Here is an 11610-nt window from a genome sequence, read left to right as displayed (position 1 = left end):
AGATGGTTGAACATTGTTTTGAAGATCTCACTCTCTGTGCAATTGAAAAGTGGACCCTTTTTTACAAATAATTAATGACAAACTACACTCAAAAAGAAAGCAACAAGATAAAAAGTCGCAGGTACTCGTAAAACTGGCCTTTGAAGGCCGTCTACTAAAAAGTGAGCATAATAGAATATCAAGAATGGTAAAGAAGTGGCCAGACAATCAAGATTATGGTGGATAATTAAAGAAAATGTAGTACAGATGTGAGAAATCTAATTTGGGAAAAGAAATCATAAGTAAATGAGGCCCTTTGAGCAAAAGCCCTATATACTAGCAAAAAGAACAATAGAAGAGAATTGTGGAAATTGATTAACAACTTGAATAGAGTTAGTAGGACAACAACATCCTCTATATTAACTGAATCTGGTTGGATTACGTTTTTACAACTTCATTTGAATTGCAATCCAGACATGGAGTTCAACCCAGGTCCAGATAATACAATATGAGTGACGGATAATAAGGAAAATGAATTGCATTCAACTGAAGACCAAGTATGTAAGCTTATGTGTTAACAGAAATTTGATGGAGTCCCTGGTCCCAATGGGATTTCAGCTGCACTCTAGAAAGAAAAAAAGAAAATGTGCCTATCTGGGCAGATTACCCAACAAGTGTTTTCAACCAAGCATTGCAAACGTCGATCATTCCCGAATCACCTATCTATAAAAGCGAAGAGTGGGAACAACCAACAAACTATCGATTAATAATGTTGCAAGATACGGAAGCCACACTTTTTGCAGGAATCCTCCTGTCAGAATTAACAGAATGGGCAACATAAATGCAGATAATTCCACCAAATCAACCGGGGTTCATGCAAGGACAAGGTACAACAACCAACATTTTAATACTTGCAATCCTAATTGAAAAATACAAACTCAGGAAACAACCGCTATACTTATATTTTGTGGATTTTAAATCCGCTTTTGACTGTCTAAAATTAGATAAATAAGGTATCGGCCCGGGCCTCTTAAAAGCAATTCAATTACTATATAATTAGACCAGGACTGGGGTTTGATTAGTTAAAGGCACAAAATTATCTAGAAATATTGAAACATCTCAGGGTTTAAAACAAGGGTGCGTACTTGCACCCTATCTAATTTATTTTTATCTGATTTAACAGAAGTGTTAGATAACAATATCACTCATCCAGCTAAATTGCCAGATAGACACATTTCAAACCTGTTATATGCTGATGACTTTATTTTATTAAGTGAAACAAAAATAAGATCACAACGTCTAATAAACAAAATATCAAAATACTCTATGGAGAACAGGATGGTAATAAATGAAGTTAAAACGAAGTAAAGGAAGTTAATAACAAGGCATTGAAATGCAATAAATATAAATGGTTTTTACAAAACTGACAATTAGAACAAGTGAAAACCTATAAATACCTGGGTTCTTTTTCGACGATAAGGGATCATTTTGTCTACATAAAGCAGAGTTGATGAAGAGAATTAACTCCCTACTAATGGCATTTCGTACATTGCAGAGTTCCTTGGTGGGGTCTTGTTATCGTCCACTGTTAAAAGTAATAAATGCAAAAATGCTGCCCAGTCTACCCTACTGCAGTGAAGCACTCTGTGGCAAGGACCCTAGACCTTTAAATAATGCTATTACCAAAGTTTTAACATTTTTGTTTCAGCTCTCCACCAATGCATCACCTGCACAAATAAGATTGGAATTTGGCATATCCAACCAGCAAATTGTAAGGATGGGTCAATATCAATTCAAAAAAGTTTTATTAGACTGCGCTAGTGATAAAAGCATTACAGATAAAAAGAATTTTAAAAACTATATTACAAAAGTTAAATTTGGTTAAGACATTAATTCAAAAGTGCAATCAAAACCATCGTTATGTTACACATAGTGTAAACCGAGTTAAGAGACAATATTCACAAACAACAATCAAAAGGCAATCTAAAACACGTTGACGAGCGTGGTATACCCACCAATAGCTGCTTTGCGCAGTCACATACCTGCACAGTGGTGGGAGGTTACCACATGATCTTATTCCACATCAACAAAAAAGCTCTATCCCTGCCTCCTGTTCAAGAGCTACCCAAATGGTCCAGAAACCTCTCCCAGATCCCCCTCGACATCCTAGAAAAAAGGCTAAAGTTGATCCAACCCAGCGGCAAGGATCTCTCCACAAATGACCTCACCTCGCTATACAGCATAAATATGGTATCCCTGCTGGACCAACTAGCACCCCTGAAAATTAAAAAAAAATGAGCCATCCCGTCCCGATCCTGGTTCGACTCTGACATCAACGACGAAAGGAGACAACTAAGGACCTCAGAAAGACGTTGAAGGAGCATGCCCACTACCTCCCACCACAATCAACTCAGATCTATCAGGAAGAAATATAACAGTCATATCAAGAACAAAAAATCTGTATATTTCCCCTCTGCACTGGATTGCGCAAAAAACAGACCCAAGGAGCTCTTTAAGATCATCAAACAACAAACCTCCAAACCTGATACGCCCCTGGGTCAAGCTTCCAAAGAACGGTGCGACAACTTCGCCACCTTCTTCAATGACAAGATCTCCAAGATCGAGCGCTCACTAGACATCAACTTCTCCTCTCCTTACCTTAGCAGCCCAGCTGGGGTGCTCAGCTGCGCTCCCACTCCCACTTCCAAATCCTGGTCACTCTTCGAACCCATTCCTAAGGAAGAGATAGTCAAATTTATTTCCACCTCTAAACCTTCATCTCACACCCTAGACCCTCTCCCGGCTCAACTCACAAAAAAATTTAAACTCTCCCTTGCTCCACTCTGGTGCAGGATTATAAACAGCTCCCTAAAAACCGGAATCATTCCAGATTGTCTGAAAGTGGGTCAAGTCACCCCACTGCTAACAAAACCAGGCCTGGACATAAATGACCTAAACAACTTCAGACCTGACTCCAACCTTCCTCATCTTTCCAAAATCCTAGAAAGATGCGTACTCCAACAATGAACTCAACACCTGGACAATATCAACCTCCTCGACTCCCATCAGCCGGTTTCAGGAAAGGATGTAGCACTAAAACCACAATCCTCAACATAATTGATGATATTCACAAATCACTGGACTCAGACCAATGCTGCCTCCTTATTCTCCTAGACCTATCGGCAGCATTCGATACAGTTGACCACAAACTTCTTTTCAAAGCCCTTGAAGAAAGGGCTGGTTTAAACAAGGTAGCCCTTAAATGGTTCTCATTCCTTCTCAACCGCTCCCAGAAAATCAAAATCAGATGCTTCGAATCCGACCTGCAACCAGTCTGGAGGGGAGTCCCCCAAGGATCAGTGCACTCCCCCCTACTCTTTAACATTTACATGGAACCCCTCGCCGCCTTACTCAGGAAAGCTAACATCCCTTTTCACCTATATGCTGACGACACCCAAATCTACCTGGAAATCTCCTCTGCCAAAGACATACAAAGACTCAATGAAATATTAAGAGATGCGCAACGGCTATCAAGCAACCATTTAAAACTGAACCCAGACAAAACCGAACTACTCCTCATCTCGAACAAAGAAGAGAACCCTCAAGTGGTTGAGTGGCTAAAGCTGATCCATGCGCTCAATGGGAACCTCTCCCTGGCCGATTCTGTCAAATCATTAGGCATCACGATAGACTCAAAACTGGAGATGACCAAACACATTAAGATTTCAGCTAAGAGCGCCTTCCTTAATCTGAAACTGCTAAACAAAATAAAACCTTTCATTCCACCCAACGACCTTAAACAAGCCACTCAAGCATTGGTGCTGTCAAGACTGGACTATGGAAACGCAGTCCTCTCTGGAATTGCGAAAACACACCTTGCTCTGCTAAAAACAACTCTCAATACGGCTGCCAGAATGGTAACGGGATTAAAGAAATTTGACCACATCTCTCCTGCCCTCAAAGAACTCAAGTGGCTACCCATAGAAATGCAGGCGAACTTCAGAACGGCCTGCCTCACCCACAAACCCCTCCACACAGGCAAACCCCAATATCTGGCATCTAAACTCAAAAAAGCAGGACAGAACAGGAACCCAAAATATGGAACTCTATCCCCCCCACATCAGAACTATTCCCTCCTTCGCTAAATTCAAAAGTTAGCTCAAATTTCTTTTCCTCGATCGATCTCCAGCGATCAGATAGGACCTATCGGAGTGCTGAAAATGACACTTTACCTCACCCGGCTGTGGGATAACAAGTCCTTGTAATGGACCCACTCAACATCTTCTTTACTACGACTCCCACCCGGACTGTCTCAATGTTTTGCTATATGTTCTGCTCCCTTTTGCTCGCTTTATTGTAATATGTTATTCTCGCGCATGTTTTGCTATGCAATTGCTGTGAAGCGCTCGGATACCCTCCGGTCAGGCTAGCGCTATACAAAACTTCATAAATAAATAAAATAAAATCTTAAACATTATCCAGCCTTGATTTAATTGGATTGTCTGTGCCACATCCACCTAAGGTATTTGGGCACCAAAATTGCATACCTAGGAGATGGATTAGTGCAGAAGATTCCCAGGGCTACCTCATACCCATGTTCTTACAAAGCTGGGCCAGCCAAGCTTTACACGGTCCGGCAAAGGCAGGACAGGCAAAAAGCACATGCGCGTATGACTCTGCACGTTTGGCGCAAGCAAGACATTTGTTGTCTCCAGTGGGAGACCTTTTGGATGTAAAAAACTTCAGGGGCAGACTGCCTGATCTAAATTGGAAGTAAAGTTTTCGATCCAAAGAATTTTGCATAGTATCCCAGTATGGCTCAAGTATTGGGAATGGTTAATCTGGAGGAAAAGCCCAGAGAGAGAAGTCTGGTCATAGCACCTAAACTCATCTTGTGCAACCATGTCCCAATACATTTCTTTGAGGCTACTTTTTGTCAGAAACATTTCGTGGAAGGGGAGTCCCACAGGTGTGATAAGCCCATTATGTTGAGCAGGCTTCTCAAATCACATAACCAGCCAATTTTGTGAAAGCGATCCAAGTTGACTAAATCCCTTAGGTCCTCTGCGTACACTGCCAATTCCTGCGTGCACCATATTCTGCGCCAGAATAAAATTGGCCGTAATCTGGCGAAATCCGCCAGGGAATTCCTACCTAGGTACTTCCTTAGAGGGAGGTGAGTGTACTCTGAGGCAGACTAATGATTGCACGCAGGAGTGCATTCTCGGTTGTTGATAGCGAGGTCAAGTTATCTAGACCCCACAGCTCAGCCTCGTATAGGACTGGGCTCAGTACTTTGATGTTATAGATTTGAAGTACCGGACATAAATGCTTTGTCAGGGAAGTTTTAAATTCTTTCCTAACAATACCTACTATCTGCCGATGCTTTAACGCTATGACCTCAATGTGTGGCTTCCACCTCATATACATTTGCCGTTTGATGCCCAGATAGACAAAAGCATCAACCTGCTCCAGGGTTAGCCCATCCATCATCCTTTTCCCTCTAAACGATCTGTGCTGGTTAAATGCCATAAACTTTGTCTTCGCAGTATTGATTTTAAGACCCCCTCATATGGCAAAACGCGTGAGGACATGCTGCAATCCACCCGATGTTTTGGAGATTATCAGCAAACATGAAAATGGGAATTTTTCTTCCAGCTAGGGTGCCGTCCTCCGCACCGAACGGGTTAATTATTTTCTTAGTAAAATATGACACTGAAAGTTATGTCACAGGATTTGTCTCTGTTAAATATATAGCCATTCATATTTAATATTTCTCCATCAAGCAATTGACTTAAACAATAATATATTTTGCACTATCCCCAAATATCTTTTAGATTAATTTAATTGACAATACTTGTGCTGAATCAATGAAAGAGTCTCAAACGTATATTGTGTATCATTAATCATTGCATTATGTCTCAGCCTACCATTAGTGTAGATAGGTATACCTTTATTTAATGTACGCATTTATTGTCAGGATAACGTCCTCAGTCTTCCGACGAACACAGAATTATTATCAAGTCTTTATTTCTGAACAACATGGACCGCATTATGACTATAAGTCACAGTAGTGGAGGAGTAATGCTGTCTTTAATAAGATTGAGGCTTTCAGTGTCTGAAAAGACACTTGGTAGGGTATCATGTATACAAACTCTGTATCCTTTGTCGTAGGAAGAGAGAGAACCAGCATGACAGAAAGGATGCCTGGATGCAGCTGTAGAACTTAAGGTGCTGTAAAAGGCATCTGAGTTTGAGAGAGTGGACTGATAGCAAATGAACCCTTGGACCAGTGGTGGGAACGCCCCCGAAGCAAAGTGTTTCTAATAGGCATGTATTTCCTGTGCTTGACACCTTAGCCTGGCTATCGCCCCTAGGGACGGGCAGTCTCTAGAGACTGTGCTTTCTGAGGCTCTGTTCTCCCATTGTAAAAGGGCACAGCAGTAACAACCCAGTCAGTACGTGTCCATGCAAGAGTACGGAATCAGAGGAGACAGGAAAGCACAGGATCGGAGCTATGACTGACGACCCAAAAAGTCCTGTTCGGCCTGATCTAGAGAGAACCCCATTGTGCCAAGCATTAATTATCAACAAAGAACCATGCGCACTGTCAACAGACTGCCTTGATATGGTGGTTAAAACTATGGTCTAGAACTGAGGCGAACCTAAACCAAATTATTCTAGATGACTGCATGAAGCAAGATAGAGCCGCAGATATTCCCTGGTTAAGCTACGTTTCTCGGCAGCTTTCAGCACTAGGACAACCAGAGCTATTTAATCAACCAAGAAAGATGCACCTCATGGAGGTGAAAGTTATAAAAACGCAATTCTTAACTAGGAGAAATCTGGATAGGAAAGCAAATGAACTTAAGAAACCTACACGCAAACATTTTATGATTACAAGTCCTGGGATTTTCGATGAACCTTTTGGGTCTTTTGTTAATAATTTGCATCATCGCTTCCTTTTATCTAGATTTAGATTTAATTGTATCCATTGGTTCCTTACTGTACCTAAAGGTTTCTCAAAGCAAGGAACCTTACAGCCATGTGCATGTGACACTTTCTGACCAAGATCTGTTGCACTTTATGTTCTTCTGTTGCTTTTATACTGAGCTGCGAGCAAAATATATTCTACCACTTTTAACAAATTGCTATTTTGCACAAGTAAGACCAGCACTAATTTACCTGCAAGTGTTCTACTCCCCACTTATTAGTTATGGGGTTGCAAGTTTTTTATCAGGGGCTATACGTAAAAGAAAAAACATGGGTTGACAATAGCAATGACTTCGCTCTGTTTGGAAATGTTTTTATTATATGGATGAATTTTATTTGTGCTCTGAACCACATTCGTACCGCAGTTATACATTTTATCTGTTTATGTCCTTTACGGTGAAATGTACTTTTATGGCCAAAACGTGGCCGAATAAAGTTTTATTGAACTGAACTGAACTGCCTGCTATAGGGACTATAAGTCCCAGGAGACCTGTTGTCTGCTGGGGCAGGAGGAAGGATCGCATCTTCAACCTGCTTTGTAGCCCGTACTGTCTCCTGCAGCACAGGATGTCAAGCGCACGTCTTCATTAGGCCTGTAACTGTTAGTTTAGCTGAGAGGCTGCTCTGCATTTCGCTGTATGCAGGCAGCTGCACAAAGTAACTACACAGCTGGGAGCCCTTAAAGCAATTGTGAAAGTGACACAGCTCAGAGCTCTGCAGTCACTGACTGTCTGCACAACAAGTTGAGTTCTGTTCAGTTTCATAAAGCTGGCTCAGTTCCGCTCCCCGCAGGGGCCTCTCACGAGTGCCCTTACTTATATTTCAGGTTCTTTGCAGCAGTAAGGTCAGTTAAGATAAGGAAATGAAAAGATTGTGAGAGCACAGATTGCAATACTTTGTGAGCTTTTGAAAATATATTTAGTTTGTCAAATAAATGTAAGTTAGCGTATAGCAGCCAAAGAAACCTTATACCAGTTTCTGAAAAACACTTTTGTTACGCAACACTGTTGTCTCGAATGTGTGCAAACATTAACTGATTTCACGAAAAATGTAACCAAATAGTACAGTTAGGAAAAAGCGCTCTAACGTGGCAAGCACTGGATGCGTCATAGCTCTTTATTTTCTTACGGCAGGTTGGTAGTACGGGTGTTTGGGTAAGATGTAGCATTATAAGTCTAGTTAGCTGTGTAAATAGAGATATTTACAAATAAAAATCTGTTGCAATTCAAGTTGGTAAAAATATAAAATATGGAAATTGGTTTTAAATGGTTGAAATAAATGTATGTGTCCAGGATGTGCATCTGTCAATGACATACAGTCACGGGGAGAGTTTAAAGTGTAAGTGCAATTGAAATGAAGAAATAAACAAAGAATGTTGAGGAAAGTATTTAAAGTATGCGGTCTGGATGTGCATCTGCTAAGGGCATAGTTACAAGGCAAGATTAAAATATATACGTGAATATCATTAAAAAAATATTGAATGAAGTATTAAAAAGAGAAAAAAAAGTCTCCCGTAACAAAATACATTCACATAGAGTATGCCTGTGAGGCTAAAAGTGTGAGTAAGCAGACATCAAGGGAGCAGGGAAAAGTAGATCCTACAACCCAAACAGTGGACGGACACACAAGTACTATAGCATGCTTCAAGGAAGGTCGAAATTAACAGAAGACAACATGGCAGAATGCGCTGACCAATGAACAGAAACATACATATCGTCAGACCTGATTCTGGTGGGATACTCATGATTTTTAATCAAAAAATGCCTTTATTTGATGTGTCACAAATACCCTCCTTAAAGCCCACCAGTAAGCACACCTGTAGGTTCGTCACTGGATGTAAGGCTGTGACCGAATTATACCAGGTGATACAAATGTAGAACATGAGAGGAAACATAGAGCAAACAATTCACTGAGGAGAAATGGGACAAGCTACGGGGCTACTCACAACTGGTCTCAAGAAATGCCACGTGCAAATGCTAGTTTTTTATCTATCTTCATCAGAAGTGTCTTTGGCCGCGCCGGTGACGTCGTGTGACTCTGGTCAGTGGTGGCGGAGATAGTGTCACTCATAGTCATTGAAATGTCACTCATAATTACATTGAAAATATGAAAATGTCACACATAGCAATCTGAAACCTTGGTAGCTATGTATGGATAGTCTTTTAAAAGCAAATAACAGATACGGCACAAGTTTACATGAAGATGGATGAATGCCGGCTCGCTCTCAGGTACTTACTTGTACAACGGAACATTGTTGCTGCTGCAACAGGCGGACCCCCTGCATGGCCAGCCTGCAACAACTCCTCGTGGACTCCCAGGCCTGTGGTGCAACCAACACCACCCCTGCATGATTCATGGTCATGTGCCACTGTACACACACTGGTGGTGACAGTAATCCCTTTAACACAACCTGAAGGGGAGAGAGGTGACATCTCTACTCTGACCTCCCCAATTTATGACTGCAACACACAGAAAGGAGTGGGGAAGTGGATAATAAAAGATGGCAGGTGCTCAGTGAGAAAAAACTGCCCTCACTCACAAAATTGTGACATACTTCATCATTGGACTTGCTTACTAACACACTGCGCAGACCAATGCCTGGGGTAGAGCAAAGGGGAGGGGAGGATGTAGACTTAATGGTAGAGCGGTCGACCTCAGACCTGGGGAACCGGCTTCAAGTCTCGGCAACTGACGCTCCACATCCTGTGATTCAGGGCAAATCACTTAATCTCCCCATGCCTAACAGAAAAAAGCAAAAAATGAATGTGTTCATCTGTAACGAAACTGGTGCTTATTTAAAGTGCTCTGATACCCAATTCCTCTGGTCTAGTTTGCGCTATGTAAAACTCTAAAGAAGAAAAAAAAAATGAAAATATGTGATCACTGGAGAAAAGTGCAGCTAGTGAAAGTTAAAACTAGCTTGGATGTGTACCCATGCAAAACTTTATTCCTGGGTCATCTGGCTAGTTTTAAAACATGAAGGATGGTGGTGACAGGAGAAGATTAAGACTCCTTCACCCCTCTGTGGTGGTGGGCCTCAACAAGGCCTACCAGTGCTAGGGGTTCACCCTTCTCTGCACAACTCCTCAGACCAATAGGATAGAAGTTGGCACAAAAACAGGAATATAAAATACAAAATGAATTAACCTCATGAGGTGGAATTACATTCACACAACACCCTTCGGTAGTGTATGAAGTAGCACACTGAACCGAAGGAGCATGGTCCTTTTATACCCACACAGGGGCTCAAAAGAAGGCGGTACAAATACAAGAAGAAGGTTTTAGGTACATATAAGGTCATACAGAAAATGTATAGTCAACAAGTGGGAGAAGCTAACAGTTGCTAATTCTAGTAAACACATCCTGACAGTTACAGACTAGAGGCAGCCGCATGGACAGCTGCAAGCTCAACTGAGCATGTGCAAAGTGGAAGAAGCTAAATATAGTTTGTTCCTAGGCAGAATACAAGAGCAAACAACAGTAAGGTAGGACAGAGCACATGGTGCGCACGTGGTAGCACATGGTAGACAAGATGGCTGCCAGCATACAAGATGGCTTCAGCTAAAAGCAAACCCCGATCGCTGCCAATTTACAACAGACAACCCTTTTTGCATTAGCTGAAGACATTCGTTCATCTAAGGTAATCTAAATATGCATCCTGTACATTGATGTTCATCATTTCAGTGACCTCTTTATTCAGCATTTGTTGGGCTTTTATTTCTGCAACATTTCTCCTAGCAGGTGTACAAGTAGTGATGCAAATGGAGCAAAGCATGGGACCACACTGTATACATACACAGCATGTAAATAATATCACCAGTATCATACATAGGATAGTCAGTAGCTTCCAGCCCCAAGTTACAAAGAGTGTCCACATCCAACCTGAAAAAGTCCAGGTGCCAGTCTCTGGGTGAATTTCTGCAGCAATCTTATGCAGTTTAGAGATTGCATTAAGCACTGAAGGTGAGTGATCGGGATGTAGATACAACAGCTGCTGCTGATGATGCGACATGCACCACCTCGATCAGCTATAATCACGTCAAGAACCATATGATTTTGGAGTGCTACAATTCTCACAACTTGCAGCGCTTCTGGAATGTTTCCAAGTCCCAACACGAGTCAATCGTCTTATCTTTCTACTCTTTAATGCAGCACCCACAAAGAAAAACAAGCCCAAATTTAAATCAACATATTGTTGCAAAGCGGTGTCAGTTTGGTCAACCTCATCAATACTTCTTGTCCTCTTATTTCTGTTCTTGGAAATATCATTGTACAGCTTGAAGTCTCGATGATACAATGCAGGTGCCATAAACACAGGGGGCAACAGGAAGGATACATAACATACTCCTGACCATCCAACAGGTAGTTGGTAATATCCCTTGTTACCGCAGACAAAATAGGTATCATGTGAGGATGTGAAACGGCTGTTATTGGCACCTTCAATAGTCAAAACCACAGTACACTCACTTCTCCCCACAGGAATTCATCCAATACTACCTATACACAAGTCTGCTTTAGCTCTGGTCACAGAAATCACAAAAGGTCCATTGTTCTTTATAGTTCTCGTATTTGTGAAAACATATAGTGCAGAAATATTGTCAGGTTGATTCTCCTCCCATTCCCATTTAGTCCCTTTAG

This window comes from Lissotriton helveticus, chromosome 1_1 (genome assembly GCF_964261635.1).
Source record: "Lissotriton helveticus chromosome 1_1, aLisHel1.1, whole genome shotgun sequence".
Classification (NCBI taxonomy): Eukaryota; Metazoa; Chordata; class Amphibia; order Caudata; family Salamandridae; genus Lissotriton; species Lissotriton helveticus.
Note: the sequence above shows the minus strand (reverse complement) of the source record.